The sequence below is a fragment of the Lissotriton helveticus genome, chromosome 2_2 (genome assembly GCF_964261635.1).
Source record: "Lissotriton helveticus chromosome 2_2, aLisHel1.1, whole genome shotgun sequence".
Taxonomy (NCBI): Eukaryota; Metazoa; Chordata; class Amphibia; order Caudata; family Salamandridae; genus Lissotriton; species Lissotriton helveticus.
The window spans coordinates 520,754,031-520,772,874 of NC_136060.1; the positions used below are offsets into that span (position 1 = coordinate 520,754,031).

At 51.7% G+C, this 18,844-nt stretch overlaps 1 protein-coding gene across 1 annotated transcript in view; it reads right to left on the bottom strand.

The window, feature by feature from the left end:
• The window catches only part of LOC144821616 (uncharacterized), a 53,124-nt gene extending 37,413 nt beyond the window's left edge, over window positions 1-15,711 (bottom strand). Inside the window, exon 1 of the mRNA XM_078678855.1 lies at window positions 15,633-15,711. The gene's annotated coding sequence lies outside the window, so the exon portion shown is untranslated. The remainder of the gene's footprint in view (window positions 1-15,632) is intronic.
• Window positions 15,712-18,844: the final 3,133 nt, after the last annotated feature.

Sequence of the window (18,844 nt, forward strand, 5' to 3'; positions counted from 1 at the left end):
TGCTGCCTTTTCCTTTTACAGCTAGGCCCCTGATCCATGGAAGTCATAGGTACCCGTGTCGGTGAATGGTAAGTCGGGTACACTGAGTAAGAACAGTAGGGAACACACACAATTGGTAGCAGCCCGTGAAGTCGCCCTGTCAATGAGTAGTGTGAATTGAAAGTATATGGGCCCTGAAGCCGGAGACGGCGGAATCATTGGCTGGGTGACCTCGCGCGCTCTATCACCAGCAAACACATTTGGGGATACAGGTAACGCGGTGAGGAGCCGAATCATCAATTACCCGATTACTAACCAGTAAGCTTCATTAGTCTACAGGCTAAATAAACCTGCCTCCAGGTTGTTACATCAAGAGGATCCGCATCCCTTCTTAAAGACAGAAAACGAAAGAGGAACGCCTTAATTAGCCTTAAATAATGCTTTTGAATCATACATACATACCTACAAACCAGCTGTGGCAAATGTCTCTCTCCAAAAGCAGCAAGATCTCTCCACCAGACTGGAAGTTGCCAAAATCAGACTATCATACTCTTCACATACCATTTTGATGTGCAGTCCACGGGCTGCTTGAAAGACAAAGAAGCTGTAATGGTCTCACCCAACACAAAACGCCTAACACTGTGCCACCTGCAGTACCCCAGGGGTGGAAGCTCAGTGCAAACATGGCTCTGTAGTCGCAGGTTGATGGTGCCCAAGGCCCGCTAGGTAATACTGCTTGCCCATTCCTGTCGACAAGAGGGCGCAGAATTTGTGCTGCTATCAGGGGACGAGCTGAGGTCAGTATTCAGACCGGCCTGATGTGTCAAATCAATGGAGCCATGAAACTGAGCTTATCCTTTAGTCCATCTGAAGTACTGAGCTCGAGAAGTCTCGGAGGTGACAAAGAAGAAAAATCAAAACCTGGGCACCTTAACCTATATTTTAATTCTAGTACAAAAATGCAATAAACTATTTACATATGCATATATTCTTCACCGCCACCAGCAAACCCACTCTACTGGTCAAAGCCATTTAACGATCACTCAAGCAAGACTGCCATACAGCTTCTCCCCCCGATTATTGGACGTGGGTGAGTAAAAAAGCAACTAAATGGTGGACAATGCTATAGGGACTTCATATTCAACTGATTCTTCAATGGTGTTCTACATAAGCGCCATTCTACCGGTATGTCAAACCTGGCAGAGAAGAGAAATAAGGACACTGAAGGAGTGCATAAGGGGGTGATACAGCATAAGAGGTTATGTGTTCTGGCCCAAAGCTTCTGCCACTAGATGCGCTCAACTCCAAACACAAAGCCAGATATGAAGGCAGAGAAACCTCTCAAACAGACTGATTTATGAGCAGGCCTGTTGGGGGTGGGAGGTGATCAAAGTAAAGCAAACCTTTCCACCCAAATGTAGGGCAGGAGCACATTATACCCAATCATACGAAAGCCACACCACCTTGAGTCTGGACGCAAGCGCCTGCTCTCGTGGAGACCTCCTCACGCGTAAACCACTCTAACCTTTAGTCTGGATTCAAGCTACTGCTGTCGTGGAGCCCTAATCATGAGTAAGCCACGCCAACCTCGAGTTTGGATGCAAGCTCCTGCTCGTGTGGATCCCTCTTCATGCGTCAGCCACGTCAACCTTGAGTCTGGATTCAAGCTCCTGCTGTCGAGGAGCCATCATCATAAGTAAGCCACGCCAACCTTGAGTGGGGATGCAAGCTCCTGCTCTTGTGGAGCTCTAATAATACGTAAGCCACGCCAACCTTGAGTCTGGGTGGAAGCTCCTGCTCTCATGGAGCCATCATCATGCGTCAGTCACGCCAACCTTGAGTCTGGGTGGAAGCTCCTGCTCTCATGGAGCCCTCATCATACGTAAGCCACGCCAACCTTGAGTCGGGATGCAAGCTCCTGCTCGTGTGGAGCCCTCATTATACGTAAGCCACGCCAACCTTGAGTCTGGGTCGAAGCTCCTGCTCTCGTGGAGCCCTCATCATATGTAAGCCACGCCAACCTTGAGTCTGGGTCGAAGCTCCTGCTCTCGTGGAGCCCTCATCATACGTAAGCCACGCCAACCTTGAGTCTGGGTCGAAGCTCCTGCTCTCGTGGAGCCCTCATCATACGTAAGCCACGCCAACCTTGAGTCTGGGTCGAAGCTCCTGCTCTCGTGGAGCCCTCATCATACGTAAGCCACGCCAACCTTGAGTCGGGATGCAAGCTCCTGCTCTCATGGAGCCCTCATCATACGTAAGCCACGCCAACCTTGAGTTTGGATGCAAGCTCCTGCTCGTGTGGATCCCTCTTCATGCGTCAGTCACTTCAACCTTGAGTCTGGATGCAAGCTCCTGCTCTCATGGAGCCCTCATCATACGTAAGCCACGCCAACCTTGAGTCTGGATGCAAGCTCCCGCTCTCGTGGAGCAATCATCATACATAAGCCACGCCATCCTTGAGTCTGGATGCAAGCTCCTGCTCTCATGGAGCCCTCATCATACGTAAGCCACGCCAACCTTGAGTTTGGATGCAAGCTCCTGCTCTCGTGGAGCCCTCATCATACGTAAGCCACGCCAACCTTGAGTGGGGATGCAAGCTCCTGATCGTGTGGAGCCCTCATTATACGTAAGCCACGCCAACCTTGAGTGGGGATGCAAGCTCCTGCTCTTGTGGAGCCCTCATCATAAGTAAGCCACGCCACCTTGAGTATGGATGTAAGCTCCTGCTCTCGTGGAGCCCTCATCATACGTAAGCCACGCCAACCTTGAGTCTGGGTGGAAGCTCCTGCTCTCGTGGAGCCCTCATCATACGTAAGCCAAGCCAACCTTGAGTGGGGATGCAAGCTCCTGCTCGTGTGGAGCCCTCATTATACGTAAGCCACGCCAACCTTGAGTGGGGATGCAAGCTCCTGCTCTCATGGAGCCCTCATCATAAGTAAGCCACGGCAAGCTCGACTCTGGATGCAAGCTCCTGCTCTCGTGGAGCCCTCATCATACGTAAGCTACGCCAACCTTGAGTTTGGATGCAAGCTCCCGCTCTCGTGGTCCCTCATCATACGTAAGCCACGCCACCTTGAGTTTGGATGCAAGCTCCTGCTCTCGTGGAGCCCTCATCATACGTAAGCCACGCCAACCTTGAGTCTGGGTGGAAGCTCCTGCTCTCGTGGAGCCCTCATCATACGTAAGCCAAGCCAACCTTGAGTGGGGATGCAAGCTCCTGCTCGTGTGGAGCCCTCATTATACGTAAGCCACGCCAACCTTGAGTGGGGATGCAAGCTCCTGCTCTCATGGAGCCCTCATCATAAGTAAGCCACGGCAAGCTCGACTCTGGATGCAAGCTCCTGCTCTCGTGGAGCCCTCATCATACGTAAGCTACGCCAACCTTGAGTTTGGATGCAAGCTCCCGCTCTCGTGGTCCCTCATCATACGTAAGCCACGCCACCTTGAGTTTGGATGCAAGCTCCTGCTCTCGTGGAGCCCTCATCATAAGTAAGCCACGGCAAGCTCGACTCTGGATGCAAGCTCCTGCTCTCGTGGAGCCCTCATCATACGTAAGCTACTGTCGTGTTTTGGCAACTCCTGAGTTAGCGTTTAGCACAGCTACACGGTCTTTTCTGTTAACTTGACCAAAACGAACGGGGGCCATTTTGAATCCCTCTGATTTCCGTTTCCTATGAACACGCTGTCTCGTGGTCAGTGTGCCCTTTTGTCCTTTCTCGATACCCATGGTCACTAGTCTGCTCGGCAACAGGCTATTTTTAGTACTGGTCAAGCGCACATGCGCATTACGCACCAATTGGTCACTCTTTAGGAATGTTCACACTAACTGACCAGTGCTGTTGACACTCCTCCCACATGTTGGCTGTGTTCCAAAAATGACCTTATATGTACCTAAAATGTGTAACTTGTAACCGCCTATCTTTTTATTGCTAATAAACTGTATAAAAGAGGTCGCGCACCGATGTTCGGTGTGCTACTTCTTACATTGCCGAAGGGTGCTGTAGGAATGTATCACCACCCCATGGGGTCCTAATAAACTTGTCTTTTACCTTTTCCAGTGTCCGTGCCAACTTCTATACTAAGGTGTTCGAGAGTTAGCAGAGTATGTAGGCCAGATTTGAGTTCAACACCACAATTGGCGACCACGAAGGGACTCATCGGCGACTCGGATGCCCGAAGGAGAGGTCGTGACGAAGGTCAGGAAACTCGCCATGGACGCGTACGCTGCCACTGAGTGACCCAAGTCTCGGCACCCACGGTGTGTTTTCCCGTCCTTCCGATCTGACCTTCCAGGTGGCGCCGGTCTTCGACTGAGATTCTGATCTTGGATTGTCGTGATGTGCCGTTTTGGCTGATTTGACCACAGAACTTGGCAGTTGGACTTTGGACGTTTGAAAAGAAAATTGGTAAGCTTTTGATTGGTGAGGTAGTCTACTGACACTTACTGTGGCTTTTTGAAACTTTGAATTTGAATTTGTTAGCTAACTTTTTGAATCTTTGAATTTGAATATGTGAAGTGCACCTCACATAGGCAGGCATGTAGGGATATTTCTCTGATTTATTTGATTTGAACAGTGCTCCGTGTTAGGTGGCATTTTTGTAGTATCGCGTTTTCGTGGTACTTTTTGAAACATGCCTGTTTTTAGCACACTCCGTAGGATGTGCTGTTCTGAAAATGGTACCAATTATCGATTAAGTGCAAAACAGCCGGCTCCCCCAGAGGGGACTCCAAATCGTGAAATGTATGTTAAATTCGGTATTCCACCTATAATGTATAGTACATTATGGCATAAGTATACTAAAACTGATCATGAATTACAGTGGCCACTATATGGGTCGTTTGACCTTCGAAAGGTACAGTATGTAGAACAGTGTTTGTTTCAGCGAAGGTCTAGACAAGATATGTTTGATTGTGTGCGTATGTGGGAGAAAGAGGTGCGTGAACGAGCGAAGCGTGAGGAAGCCTTGGCGGAGAAAGTACAGCGGAAGGCTGCACATGACAAAGCTTTACAGCTACAGGAGAAGGAATTACAGGAAAAGAAAGAGAGGGAGAGACGAGAACGCAATTTACAGGTTAATGGTCAATTCCCTATCAGGCGTCCTCTCTATCCAGTCCTTACTAATGAAACGGATGATTTTTCATTACTAGATCGTTGTCCGCCCCCGTACGTCGCACCAACGGCTCCGAGCGAGGGATCAGACGAGGATAGTGATCGAACACAGCGTACCAGGTTACATGCGGAACGAGCTGCGGAATTACGTTCATTTGCACGGAAACTAAATATTAATACTGTTACTGTTTCTGACGTTACTGAACAAATGGAACAGTGGCCTGATAAGGAACGACTGTATTTTTTAGATCAGTTTGGAGATGAAGTTGTTGAGCGGTATAGAAAATATTCTCTCGAGTTAGAACCAAAGGAGATATCCAAGGGTCGTGAGTATTTTCGTAAAGGTCTTTTTGTTCTTTCAGATGCGGACGACTTCTTCAAGCGTTTGATTGAACTGCGTAATGAGGCGACACGACTACGGGAGTTGGAAAAGTCGAAGAATTCGTCTCCGTCCGGAGCGACGGGGATATCCAAAGAATGCCCTATTTTTGAAACAGATAAGATCGCTGCGATTAATGTTAGACCTATGCGAGAAGCTGCGCCTTTATACGTCCCTCATAAAGGGGATGGCACAGATGATGATAAAAGATCCAAAGACGCGAAAGGGTATTTTGTATATAATTGGGTTTATACGCCTTGGAATAGAGCAGATGTCATGGCGCTTAAGAATGCTTTACCTGATCCCCGTAAAAACCCTGCGGCTTTTTATGAAAATGTTGAAAGTGCAATTTCTTCATGTATCATGACGTTAGTTGATATTGATCTATTTTTCGGGTTGATATTGCCCCCTGATATGTGGAGAGTAATTCGTAGGTTTGATGACCTCACGACTCTCGGGGCCACTTGGAAAGATCTTGTTCAGGCTGACTTAGATAGAGAACCAGCATGTAAGCCGTGTCAATTAATATTAGACCTTCCAGGGGCCATACTAACAAAACTGAAGACTCTTGCTCCCGCTAAAAAGATTGATTGGACTATATTAGCCTCTTGTAAGCAGAAAGCGGAAGAATCAGTTTCCGATTTTTTCTCTCGCTTCGAGGAAGCGTTCCATGATTACAGTGGTCAATTATTGACAGAAGATACTGGCAGGCATCTATTCGTTGATAAGTATGTAGCTAATCTCCTACCGGAGATTGCGAAACGATTAAAAGCGAGTGAAAGTTCATGGACCACAGCAACCCCTGCTTCTTTATTGACTATGGCTCAATATTATGAAAGACAGGAATTGGAGGCGAAAGAAAGTAGTGAAAAGAAGGCGAAGGAATTGAAAACGAAGGTAATGTTAGCTCAGGTTCAGGCTACGAGAGGGAACAATAGAGGGGGGCGAGGATCATACAGTAATGCTCCTCCCCCTCGTTCTGACATTTCTGTGAATCAATGTGCATACTGCAAACAGTTTGGGCATTGGATTGCAGACTGTCCGGTGTTTCGAGAGCAGCGTAATTTGAGGGGACGAGGAAGTGGAAGGTCTAAGAATTATTATGGAGGGTCGAGAGGAGGTTATGGCACGAATGATCGAGGAGGCTATGGTACGAATGATCGTGGAGGATATGGAGCAAAGGGTCGTGGTCAGTCAGATTATAATACGTTTGATAATCGCAATCAATATCAGATCAATGAGGGTGGTCCTGCTGAACTACGGGATGAGCATTACGCATAGGATTGCGTAGGATGGGGTGTGGAATCGGTTGAGGTACCAGTTGATCAGAGGGGTCCATACATAGAAGCACATGTTCTGGGTTCCACTGATCAATTTCTGGTCGATACAGGAGCTACTCGTAGCGCTTTGTCCAAATACTTGGTTCCAAGGGCTCCCCTGTCTGGCGAGGTAATTACAGCAATAGGGTTCGATGGAACACCTACTTCTAGCCCACTGTCTCAACCAGTTACATTTCATGTTGATAAATTTGCTGCCCCTTGTCCCTTTTTGTTGTCTCCAAATACACCAGATAATATTATAGGACTTGATATGTTAAAACACTTTCGAGCTACTATTCGCTGTGCCCCAGAAGGAGTGCGAGTTGTGTTGAATGAGAATTACCCGGAATTAGAGCGAGTGTGTTTTGTCCATGAATCTGAAGTTCTGGCCTCTTTACCGAAAACGTTGTGGGCCACTTCCGATACGGATGTAGGGCAGATGATAATTCCTCCAGTGCGTATTACTGTAAAGGAGGGAGTATCTCTGCCACGTGTCCCACAATATAAGATTTCCAGAGAAGGTGAACTTGCTTTGATACACATTGTAGATGATTTAATTTCGGCAGGAGTAGTTGAGGAAGTCCCCTACAATGTTTGTAATAGCCCAATTTTACCGATCCTTAAAAGAGATACAGATGCTAAGGTTTACCGTTTCATTATTGATTTGAGGGAAATAAACAAGATAGTAGTGCCTCAGTACCCGGTGGTGTCTGACATCACCACATTGCTTACGTTGGTTCCACCGACGGCAACTACTTTTACAGTCATTGATTTGAAGAATGCCTTCTTTTCGATCCCTGTACATCCTGACAGTCGATATCTATTCGGCTTTACATTAAATAATAAATCGTACAGATTCTGTCGAGTTCCTCAAGGCTATACTGAAAGTCCTAGCATTTATAGTCAGGCGTTAAAAAGACAGCTTGATTCCTTTGAATTACAAGATGGAGTGGTTCTCATTCAATATGTAGATGATATCTTACTTGCTGCAGACACGCCAGAACAATGTGAGAAGAGTACCTTTTCCTTGCTTTCCTTCCTGGCCAAACATAATCATAAAGTTTCGAAGAAAAAGCTGCAATATTGTAGACCAAAGGTGACCTACCTTGGTCATCTTTTGTCTAAGGAGGGCCGGGCATTGACACCAGATCGAATTCAAGCAATTCTAGATACTCCAGTTCCTCGCACTCAGAAGGATGTTCGCGCCTTTATAGGTTTGACGTCTTTTTGTAGGCAATGGATATTGGGTTTTTCGCATATTGTTAAACCATTGTTAGCATTGTTGTCTAAAGAGATACCGACTCCCATTGAATGGACGGATGAATGTCGGAATGCTTTTGAACAATTGAGACAAGCTCTTTGTTCTGCACCAGTGTTAGGTACACCTGACTACACGAAGGTTTTCACATTATATGTACACGAGAAGGATGGGTGTGCATTGTCAGTGTTAGTGCAGACACACGGAGACAAACAGAGGCCTTGTGCATACTTCTCGGCGGTACTCGACCCTGTGGCTCGAGGATTGCCTGGATGTTTTCGAGCAGTTGCAGCAACAGCAGTTGCGATACGACAAAGTGAGGGAATAGTTTTGTCACACAAATTGTTGGTACTAGTTCCCCATGCGGTAGATGCGTTACTGAATCAAACGAAAACACAGCATCTAACCAGTGCCCGACTTACAGGATATGAGCTAACGTTGTTGGCGCCTCACATCACACTAAAGCGATGTGCGACACTGAATCCTGCTACTTTACTGCCGGATCCTGTTGCTGAGACCCAGAAGGAAGAACAACATGATTGTGTTTTTCTGACTGAGGAACAGACAAAGGGTCGTATCGACTTACAGGATACGCCATTTCCAGATGTAGATGGGGAACTGTGGGTTGATGGATCGTGCGTGAGGTTACCAGATGGTACGACTTCCGCAGCTTATGCGATCACGACACTTAAGACTGTGGTAGAAGCAGCACGGATACCCCAAAAATCGGCTCAAGCGGCTGAGTTGATAGCCTTAACGAAGGCATGTGAGTTAAGTGCTGGACTATGTGTGAACATTTACACGGATAGTCGTTACGCTTTTGGAGTAGTGCATGATTTTGGCCTACTTTGGAAGGAACGAGGATTCCTGACTTCACACGGAGTACACATCATGCATGGAGAATTGGTACGCGATCTCCTGAATGCACTGTTATGCCCAAAGAAAGTTGCAATAGTCAAGTGCAGTGCACACAAAAAGGTGACGGACAAAATAGGACAAGGCAATGCTTTTGCAGACCGTATTGCAAGAGAGACCACTATGCTGCAAAACAATTTCCCCATGTATGTGGTGAAATCACAAGCTGAGCGGTGGCATGATGCTAGAGAAGAAATACTAGATATACAGAAGTCAGCATCTGAGGCAGAACTTGTGAAATGGGCCACTGAAGGAGTATTAGATGATGAGGGTTGCTGGCGTAGTAAAGATATGGAGAGATGGAAACTACCCATGGCCTATTTACAAACAATGGTGCAAATGACACACGGGCTGGCACACATTGGAGCTCTCGCAATTACTAAATTGCTTACACGAGTTTGGGAAAACGCTGACATTGCTAGCACGGCTAAGAGAGTAGTGCAGACCTGTCTGATATGTTTGCAGCACAATCCTGGACAAGGGACTCATACTCCTAAAGGTGGGTTTGTTCCACCTACTGCACCATTCGAAGTACTACAAATGGATTACATCCAGCTGGAGCGCTGTAATAATCTCAAGTATGTCCTAGTAGTGGTGTGTGCCTTTAGCAAATGGATTGAGGCTTACCCTACGAAAGACAATACAGCATTGACAACAGCTAAGGTGTACGCCAACCTTGAGTTTGGATGCAAGCTCCCGCTCTCGTGGTCCCTCATCATACGTAAGCCACACCACCTTGAGTTTGGATGCAAGCTCCCGCTCTCGTGGAGTCCTCATCATACGCAAGCCACGCCAACCTTGAGTCGGGATGCAAGCTCCTGCTCTCGTGGAGCCCTCATCATACGTAAGCCACGCCACCTTGAGTTTGGATGCAAGCTCCTGCTCTCGTGGAGCCCTCATCATAAGTAAGCCACGCCACCATGAGTTTGGATGCAAGCTCCTGCTCTCGTGGAGCCCTCATCATAAGTAAGCCACGCCAACCTTGAGTCGGGATGCGAGCTCCTGCTCTCGTGGAGCCCTCATCATACGTAAGCCACGCCAACCTTGAGTCGGGATGCAAGCTCCCGCTCTCGTGGTCCCTCATCATACGTAAGCCACGCCACCTTGAGTTTGGATGCAAGCTCCCGCTCTCGTGGAGCCCTCATCATACGTAAGCCACGCCAGCCTTGAGTGGGGATGCAAGCTCCCGCTCTCATGGAGCCCTCATCATACGTAAGCCACGCCAACCTTGAGTGGGGATGCAAGCTCCTGCTCTCGTGGTCCCTCATCATACGTAAGCCACGCCAAGCTGGAGTCTGAATGGAAGCTCCCGCGGAGCCCACATCATACGTAAGCCACGGCAACCTTGAGTCTGGGTCTGGATGCAAGCTCCCGCTCTCGTGGTCCCCGATCATACGTAAGCCACGTCAACCTTGAGTGGGGATACAAGCTCCTGCTCTCGTGGTCCCTCATCATACGTAAGCCACGCCAACCTTGAGTCTGGATGCAAGCTCCTGCTCTCGTGGTCCCTCATCATACGTAAGCCACGCCAACCTTGAGTGGGGATGCAAGTTCCTGCTCTCGTGGAGCCCTCATCATACGTAAGCTACGCCAAGCTAGACTCTGGATGCAAGCTCCTGCTATCGTGGAGCCCTCATCATACGTAAGCCACGACAACCTTGAGTCGGGATGCAAGCTCCTGCTCTTGTGGAGCTCTCATCATGCGTCAGTCACGCCAACCTCGAGTCTGGATGCAAGCTCCTGCTGTCGAGGAGCCATCATCATACGTAAGCCATGCCAACCGTGAGTCTTGATGCAAGCTCCCGCTCTCGTGGTCCCTCATCATACGTAAGCCGCGCCAACCGTGAATCGGGATGCAAGCTCCTGCTCTCGTGGAGCCCTCATCATACGTAAGCCACGCCAAGCTAGACTCTGGATGCAAGCTCCTGCTCTTGTGGAGCCCTCATCATGCGTCAGTCACGCCAAGCTTGAGTTTGGATGCAAGCTCCCGCTCTCATGGTCCCTCATACGTAAGCCACGCCACCTTGAGTCGGGATGCAAGCTCCTGCTCTTGTGGAGTTCTCATCATGCGTCAGTCACGCCAACCTCGAGTCTGGATGCAAGCTCCTGCTGTCCAGGAGCCATCATCATACGTAAGCCACGCCAACCGTGAGTCTTGATGCAAGCTCACGCTCTCGTGGTCCCTCATCATACGTAAGCCACGCCAACCGTGAATCGGGATGCAAGCTCCTGCTCTCGTGGTCCCTCATCATACGTAAACCACGCCAACCGTGAATCGGGATGCAAGCTCCTGCTCTCGTGGAGCCCTCATCATACGTAAGTCACGCCACCTTGAGTTTGGATGCAAGCTCCCGCTCTCGTGGTCCCTCATCATACGTAAGCCACGCCAACCTTGAGTCTGGGTGGAAGCTCCCGCTCTCGTGGAGCCCTCATCATACGTAAGCCACGCCAACCTTGAGTCGGGATGCAAGCTCCTGCTCTCGTGGAGCCCTCATCATCCGTAAGCCACGCCAACCTTGAGTCTGGGTGGAAGCTCCTGCTCTCGTGGAGCCCTCATCATACGTAAGCCACGCCAACCTTGAGTCGGGATGCAAGCTCCTGCTCTCGTAGAGCCCTCATCATACGTAAGCCACGCCAACCTTGAGTCTGGGTGGAAGCTCCTGCTCTCATGGTCCCTCATCATACGTAAGCCACGCCAACCTTGAGTCGGGATGCAAGCTCCTGCTCTCGTGGAGCCCTCATCATACGTAAGCCACGCCAACCTTGAGTCTGGGTCGAAGCTCCTGCTCTCGTGGAGCCCTCATCATACGTAAGCCACACCAACCTTGAGTCTGGGTGGAAGCTCCTGCTCTTGTGGAGCTCTCATCATCCGTAAGCCACGCTGGCACAGACCTTTTTTTATTTCCATGCCTGTGGTTGTGCAGTGAGCTCTGCACACTATTAAGGGAGACATTATGCCTAGGCCCTAGGATGGGCTAGCGCAGTCCTATCTTTATTTCCATGCCTGCTGGTGCGCAGTGAGCTCCGCACACTATAAGGGAGGCCTCATGCTCAGGCCTAAGATGGGCTGGCGCAGTCCTATTTTTATTTCAATGCCCGTGGGTGCGCAGTGCTCCCACAGAAACTCTAAGCAAAAGTTAACATACAAGGGAAGTGGAAACTCTACTGATGAGCACCACGCGGAACTAGGAGCGTTTCTCCTTGTGTCTCCTATCTTGTGCAGCCGATTAATCTGCTCCCTGTCATTGCTACGGCCTCAATGTCGCCTTTTAATATATCATTTTGTACCTAATGTATATAGCTCTACTATTCTCCCACAACCATCAACCTATGTCTTCCGTAAATCGTATGTAAAGCGCTCTGATTCCCACTTGGGTCAGGTTTGCGCTATACAAATTTTTCAATAAATAAATTAGCCTCTCCAGCGCACAGTATCACCAGCCAGGGTATACATCTACACTCACACATAGTATCACTAGTGCACCAGTGAAGAGGTGAACCCATAATGAGGACATGATCAGCAGTGCACGAGTGATGGTGTAAATCTATAAGGCACAGGATCACTAGTGCAGAAGTGATGGTGTAAATGGATCTTGCACACAGGGTCACTAGTGCAGCCACTGCCCAAAGTATTAGTAGAGCATTTATGACGGTGTAAGCCCCTCCAGCGCAGTGTCACCAGAGGGGGGGGGGGGCACAGACAGAGATCAGAGGGGGGGGGGGACAGACCGAGATCAGAGGGGGGGGGGGGAAGACCAAGATCAGGGAGGGGGCACAGACCGAAATCAGAGAGGGGGCACAGACCGAGATCAGGGGGGGGGCACAGACCGAGATCAGGGGGGGGCACAGACCGAGATCAGGGGGGGGGGCACAGACCCAAATCAGAGGGGGGGCACAGACCCAGATCAGAGGGGGGGGCACAGACCCAGATCAGAGGGGGGCACAGACCCAGATCAGAGGGGGGGGCACAGACCCAGATCAGAGGGGGGGGCACAGACCCAGATCAGAGGGGGGGCACAGACCCAGATCAGAGGGATCAGAGGGGGGCACAGACCCAGATCAGGGGGGGGGGGTAGACCGAGATCAGAGGGGGGGCACAGACAGAGATCAGAGGGGGGGACAGACAGAGATCAGGGAGGGGGCACAGACCGAGATCAGGGGGGGCACAGACCGAGATCAGGGGGGGCACTGACCGAGATCAGGGGGGGGGCACAGACCGAGATCAGGGGGGGGGGCACAGACCGAGATCAGGGGGGGGCACAGACCAAGATCAGAGGGGGGGCACAGACCGAGATCAGAGGGGGGGCACAGACCGAGATCAGAGGGGGGGCACAGACCCAGATCAGAGGGGGGGCACAGACCCAGATCAGAGGGGGGGCACAGACCCAGATCAGAGGGGGGGCACAGACCGAGATCAGGGGGGGGACACAGACCGAGATCAGGGGGGGGACACAGACCGAGATCAGGGGGGGGACACAGACCGAGATCAGGGGGGGGACACAGACCGAGATCAGGGGGGGACACAGACCCAGATCAGAGGGGGGGGCACAGACCCAGATCAGAGGGGGGGCACAGACCCAGATCAGAGGGAGGGGCACAGACCCAGATCAGGGGGGGCACAGACCCAGATCAGGGGGGCACAGACCCAGATCAGGGGGGGGCACAGACCCAGATCAGGGGGGGGCACAGACCCAGATCAGGGGGGGGCACAGACCCAGATCAGGGGGGGGGCACAGACCCAGATCAGGGGGGGGCACAGACCGAGATCAGGGGGGGGCACAGACCGAGATCAGGGGGGGGGCACAGACCCAGATCAGAGGGGGGGCACAGACCGAGATCAGAGGGGGGGCACAGACCGAGATCAGGGCGGGCACAGACCCAGGTCAGGGGGGGGCACAGACCGAGATCAGGGGGGGGGACACAGACCCAGATCAGGGGGGGGGGCACAGACCCAGATCAGGGGGGGGGCACAGACCCAGATCAGAGGGGGGGCACAGACCCAGATCAGGGGGGGCACAGACCGAGATCAGGGGGGGCACAGACCGAGATCAGGGGGGGGGCACAGACCGAGATCAGGGGGGGGCGCAGACCCAGATCAGGGGGGGGCACAGACCCAGATCAGGGGGGGGGCACAGACCGAAATCAGAGAGGGGGCACAGACCGAGATCAGGGGGGGGGGCACAGACCGAGATCAGGGGGGGGGGCACAGACCGAGATCAGGGGGGGGGGCACAGACCGAGATCAGGGGGGGGGGCACAGACCGAGATCAGGGGGGGGCACAGACCAAGATCAGAGGGGGGCACAGACCCAAATCAGAGGGGGGGGCACAGACCCAGATCAGGGGGGGGCACAGACCCAGATCAGGGGGGGGGCACAGACCCAAATCAGAGGGGGGGGCACAGACCCAGATCAGAGGGGGCACAGACCGAGATCAGGGGGGGCATAGACCGAGATCAGAGGGGGGGGCAAAGACCGAGATCAGGGGGGGGGCACAGACCCAGATCAGGGGGGGGGCACAGACCCAGATCAGGGGGGGCACAGACCGAGATCAGAGGGGGGGCACAGACCCAGATCAGGGGGGGGCACAGACCCAGATCAGGGGGGGGCACAGACCGAGATCAGGGGGGGCACAGACCGAGATCAGGAGGGGGGCACAGACCGAGATCAGGGGGGGCACAGACCGAGATCAGAGGGGGGGGCACAGACCCAGATCAGGGGGGGGCACAGACCGAGATCAGGGGGGGGCACAGACCGAGATCAGGGGGGGCACAGACCCAGATCAGGGGGGGGCACAGACCGAGATCAGGGGGGGCACAGACCGAGATCAGAGGGGGGGGCACAGACCCAGATCAGGGGGGGGCACAGACCGAGATCAGGGGGGGGGCACAGACCGAGATCAGAGGGGGTGGCACAGACCCAGATCAGGGGGGGGCACAGACCCAGATCAGGGGGGGCACAGACCGAGATCAGAGGGGGGGGCACAGACCCAGATCAGGGGGGGCACAGACCGAGATCAGAGGGGGGGGCACAGACCGAGATCAGAGGGGGGGGCACAGACCCAGATCAGGGGGGGCACAGACCGAGATCAGAGGGGGGGGCACAGACCCAGATCAGAGGGGGGGGCACAGACCCAGATCAGGGGGGGGCACAGACCCAGATCAGGGGGGGGGGCACAGACCCAGATCAGGGGGGGGGCACAGACCCAGATCAGAGGGGGGGGCACAGACCCAGATCAGGGGGGGGCACAGACCGAGATCAGGGGGGGGCACAGACCCAGATCAGAGGGGGGCACAGACCCAGATCAGAGGGGGGGCACAGACCCAGATCAGAGGGGGGCACAGACCCAGATCAGAGGGGGGGCACAGACCCAGATCAGAGGGGGGGCACAGACCCAGATCAGAGGGGGGCACAGACCCAGATCAGAGGGGGGGGCACAGACCCAGGTCAGAGGGGGGGCACAGACCCAGATCAGAGGGGGGGCACAGACCCAGATCAGAGGGGGGGCACAGACCCAGATCAGAGGGGGGGGGCACAGACCCAGGTCAGAGGGGGGGGCTGGATGAGGTTTCACTACAGACTGAGACTGGATACAGGAGACGGGGCGGGGGGGGGAGAGGCCTGAGACCTGCACCCCTCGAGGGGAGTCTCTCTCCCCGGGGACAGCCACTCACCTGGGCTTCCGGTCCTCAACCCTTCCTTTCACCCTCTTCAGTCTGTTCGTCTTGCACCGGAAGTACATCTTGTGACCGGAAGTAGCGCACCCTCGCTCCGCTCTGCTTTTGACAGAGGACCAGAGTCAAAAGAGGGGCGCGAGGAAGGGAGCCAATCAGAAGCGCGAAAGTGAGGACTGGAAGCGCGTCAGAGCGAAGAGTGACAGCCAATCAGACACTCCCTAGAGGGAACGGGGGCATTGATTGATGTAAACAAACACAAGGTTCATAGAGAGCAGCACCAGGACAAGCAACCAATCAGACGGCGAATGCGTAACAATTGCAGCCAATCAAATTCCTGTATCGCTTCCGGCAGCGCCCTCTCACGCCGCCCCTCAGCTCGGAGCGTGCAGCAGCGCGCGGCCCGGAAAGAGCTCCGAGTCCAACTGCCCTTGTGTGGGAGTGAGGCTCGACGGGGGGGGGGTCTTAGTAGAGCACCCCCCCCCCCCGCCCCGTCGACTGGGCTGGACTGGGCGTGGGTACGGGGGCGGGCTGGCAGCAGTGGGCCCCGGGTGCAGCCCAGTCACACCTGTCAGCAGAGGGGCCTGGCTGGAGGGGGGATGGGAGGGGGGGCACCCTCAGGGGCTGCTCAGGGCCCTCCCTCTCCTGGCACTGTCACCGAGGCCCACCCTCTGACAAAAAAAACAAGCACTGAAAATGCAATAGACCCGCCCTCAGAAAGAAAACAAGCATTGGAAATGCAATAGACCCACCCTCCGAGAAAGAAACATGTTGAGAGCGAGGTGCACTTAGGGGCGTCCGTCGCAGAAGAGGCTTACAGGGCGGCGTTAATAAGGGGTAGCGGTCTCACATCAACATAGCATAAGCGGAACAGGCCACAAACAGGTGACTGCCAGGGCCCAGGGGGAACTGGCAGGCTAGCAATGGCCTTCCACGTTAAACCAGAAGAAAACAGTTGACAGCAGGGCCTGTGGCTCCGAAAAAGTTGGGAGATGTGATGGCACCGGAAGTGTAAGGTCATTCAGTTGGGTTGGAGCAAATGTTGACCCGAATGAAAGTTGACCCGAATGGAAGGTGAAAGGTGTGATGGCACCGGAAGTGTAAGGTCACTCAGATAGGTGGGAAGCAGATGGTTACCTGGTATGGAAGGTGTGGTTACACGAGAAGTGAAAGGTCACCCGGTTGGGGCTGAAAGCAGATGCTTGCCCAGAGTGGAAGTGAATGACGTCTGGCACTAAATGTAAGGCACAGTGCGTTTGGCTACGTTACAGAGGTCACAGGCTTCCTGAATAAATAAAGTAATCGGTGTTGAAGGATCGCTTGTAAGTTTAAAACTGCCTAATAAACTGCGGCCTCAATTCTGCCATAATGTAAAATTTGTGTGATCCATATGGGGAGACCAGGTAGGGATGTCTTCGCTAGGACCCCTGAGATCCTATGTCAGGAACGGAGGCTTCGGGTTATGCTTCTCTTTCTTTACCAAAGAATCCCAGCAGCCAATGCAAACTTTAAATTACATACCGCAATAGCCTTTGCTACTCCTGTTCACCACCAATCACAGGTCATCTCGTTAGGTATATATAACAATGGAACTAAACTCCATCCTCTTTCTTTGCTGTTGCAGCAGTGAGTTAAATGTCATTTTCATTCTTATGTGCTATGTTTTACATGTTTAACTTTGTGAGCGTGTGATATTGTATTTGCGGTGTGTATTGATCCGTTTTGCTATGCGGGCAAACATAAGTACTTGTGCGATGTAGGCTTGTTGATGCCTGCAATTAGTGAAATGGAGTGGTTCAGACGCACATAGTACATACTAAAAGATGAAGTCCCTTTTCTAGTTGTTACCGGTTTGCACATGCGCAAATAGGTGATCGTAGATAATTGCAGTCCAATCTGCTCCTCACGCTGTGCAACACCGAGTGGTCACTTCCCCAGTACCTGGAACGCCTAATGGGGCGCGTAAATGGTAGAGGGCACAGCCCTAGGAGAGTTTGAGATGGCTCCCTTCACTTTAAATCATATTATCAAATCTGTGAGCAGTGATTTTTCAAGGATTTTAGCAATAATTTCAGACTTGCTGACTTGAGGCTCTAGGCCTGTGACAGTTCAGGATTTGATCACTCCTGGGCATACACTCCTCCTGAACCTCTTCCAACTCTCCATTAGCACGCTGAGGAGGGTCTATGAATATACTGAGGTTGAAGAGGTGCCTTACGAGCACCACATTGAAGAGCAGCTGGTCGAAACATTGGATTCACATTTACAGGATTCCGTGAATCGTGCATTGATTAAGGCTTTACAGCCCTTTACCCAACCCTTGACAGAATTATGGCAGACGTGTGCTGGGAGGACCTTTAGGGAAATCCTCCGTCAAGGTAAAAAAATTTGGACGAACCAGACTTTGCCCATGAGGTGACTTCCATGGGTACCTCCTCTGCGGAAGTGCTGTCGCAGATGCCATCTTTGGTCCTTACAAGGGTGTGGAATTTAATAAAATATCTATTTGTCCATGGGGCAGGCTGCTTAATAAATCTACTTGTCCTGTAACAAAATCCACTTGTCCCTTTGGGGCCATGTAATGTGGCAACGAATTACGCAACAATCTCATTATATAAGAGTTCTTATATAGCCTCTCTGATTATGCCAGGGTTCATACTATAGTAGTGTTTGAATTCTAGCAATTCCCTTTGCTGCTATGTTTCTGCAGGTCTACATACTGGGGCTGAAGGTAGTGGTAAGCAATAGTTCCAGGGTTGGAATGCCCTTTTGAGTCTGTGCAAACCTACTAATGTGCATGTTTTAAGGGTTTTCACCAATTCTTCTCTAATCATTTCCCATACTGAAAACGATTGGAAATGTACTACTGACAGTGGCAGACTTAAAACTTCTTCCAGGGTTGGGAAAAAGTGGTTGGAGGAAAAGTGAACTTGAAAACATTCAGATTTTTACATAAGCAAATCTACACCTGCATATTTACTCATGCTAAAATGCAATTCACAAATATTTTCTGGGAGTACTATTTCTTGGCCTACTTCTGTAAATTCATGGAAACTGGACATATGCACTTAATGCAAGGATATATACCATGGATGCACTTTTGAGACTTTCTTTAATAATTGGGCCTCTAATTTGGCCTGGCGTTAACCATGACCTTTTGTTTTGTTTTTTATTCTGTCTCTCTCCGTCTGTCTATAAGCTGGCGTCCCTGT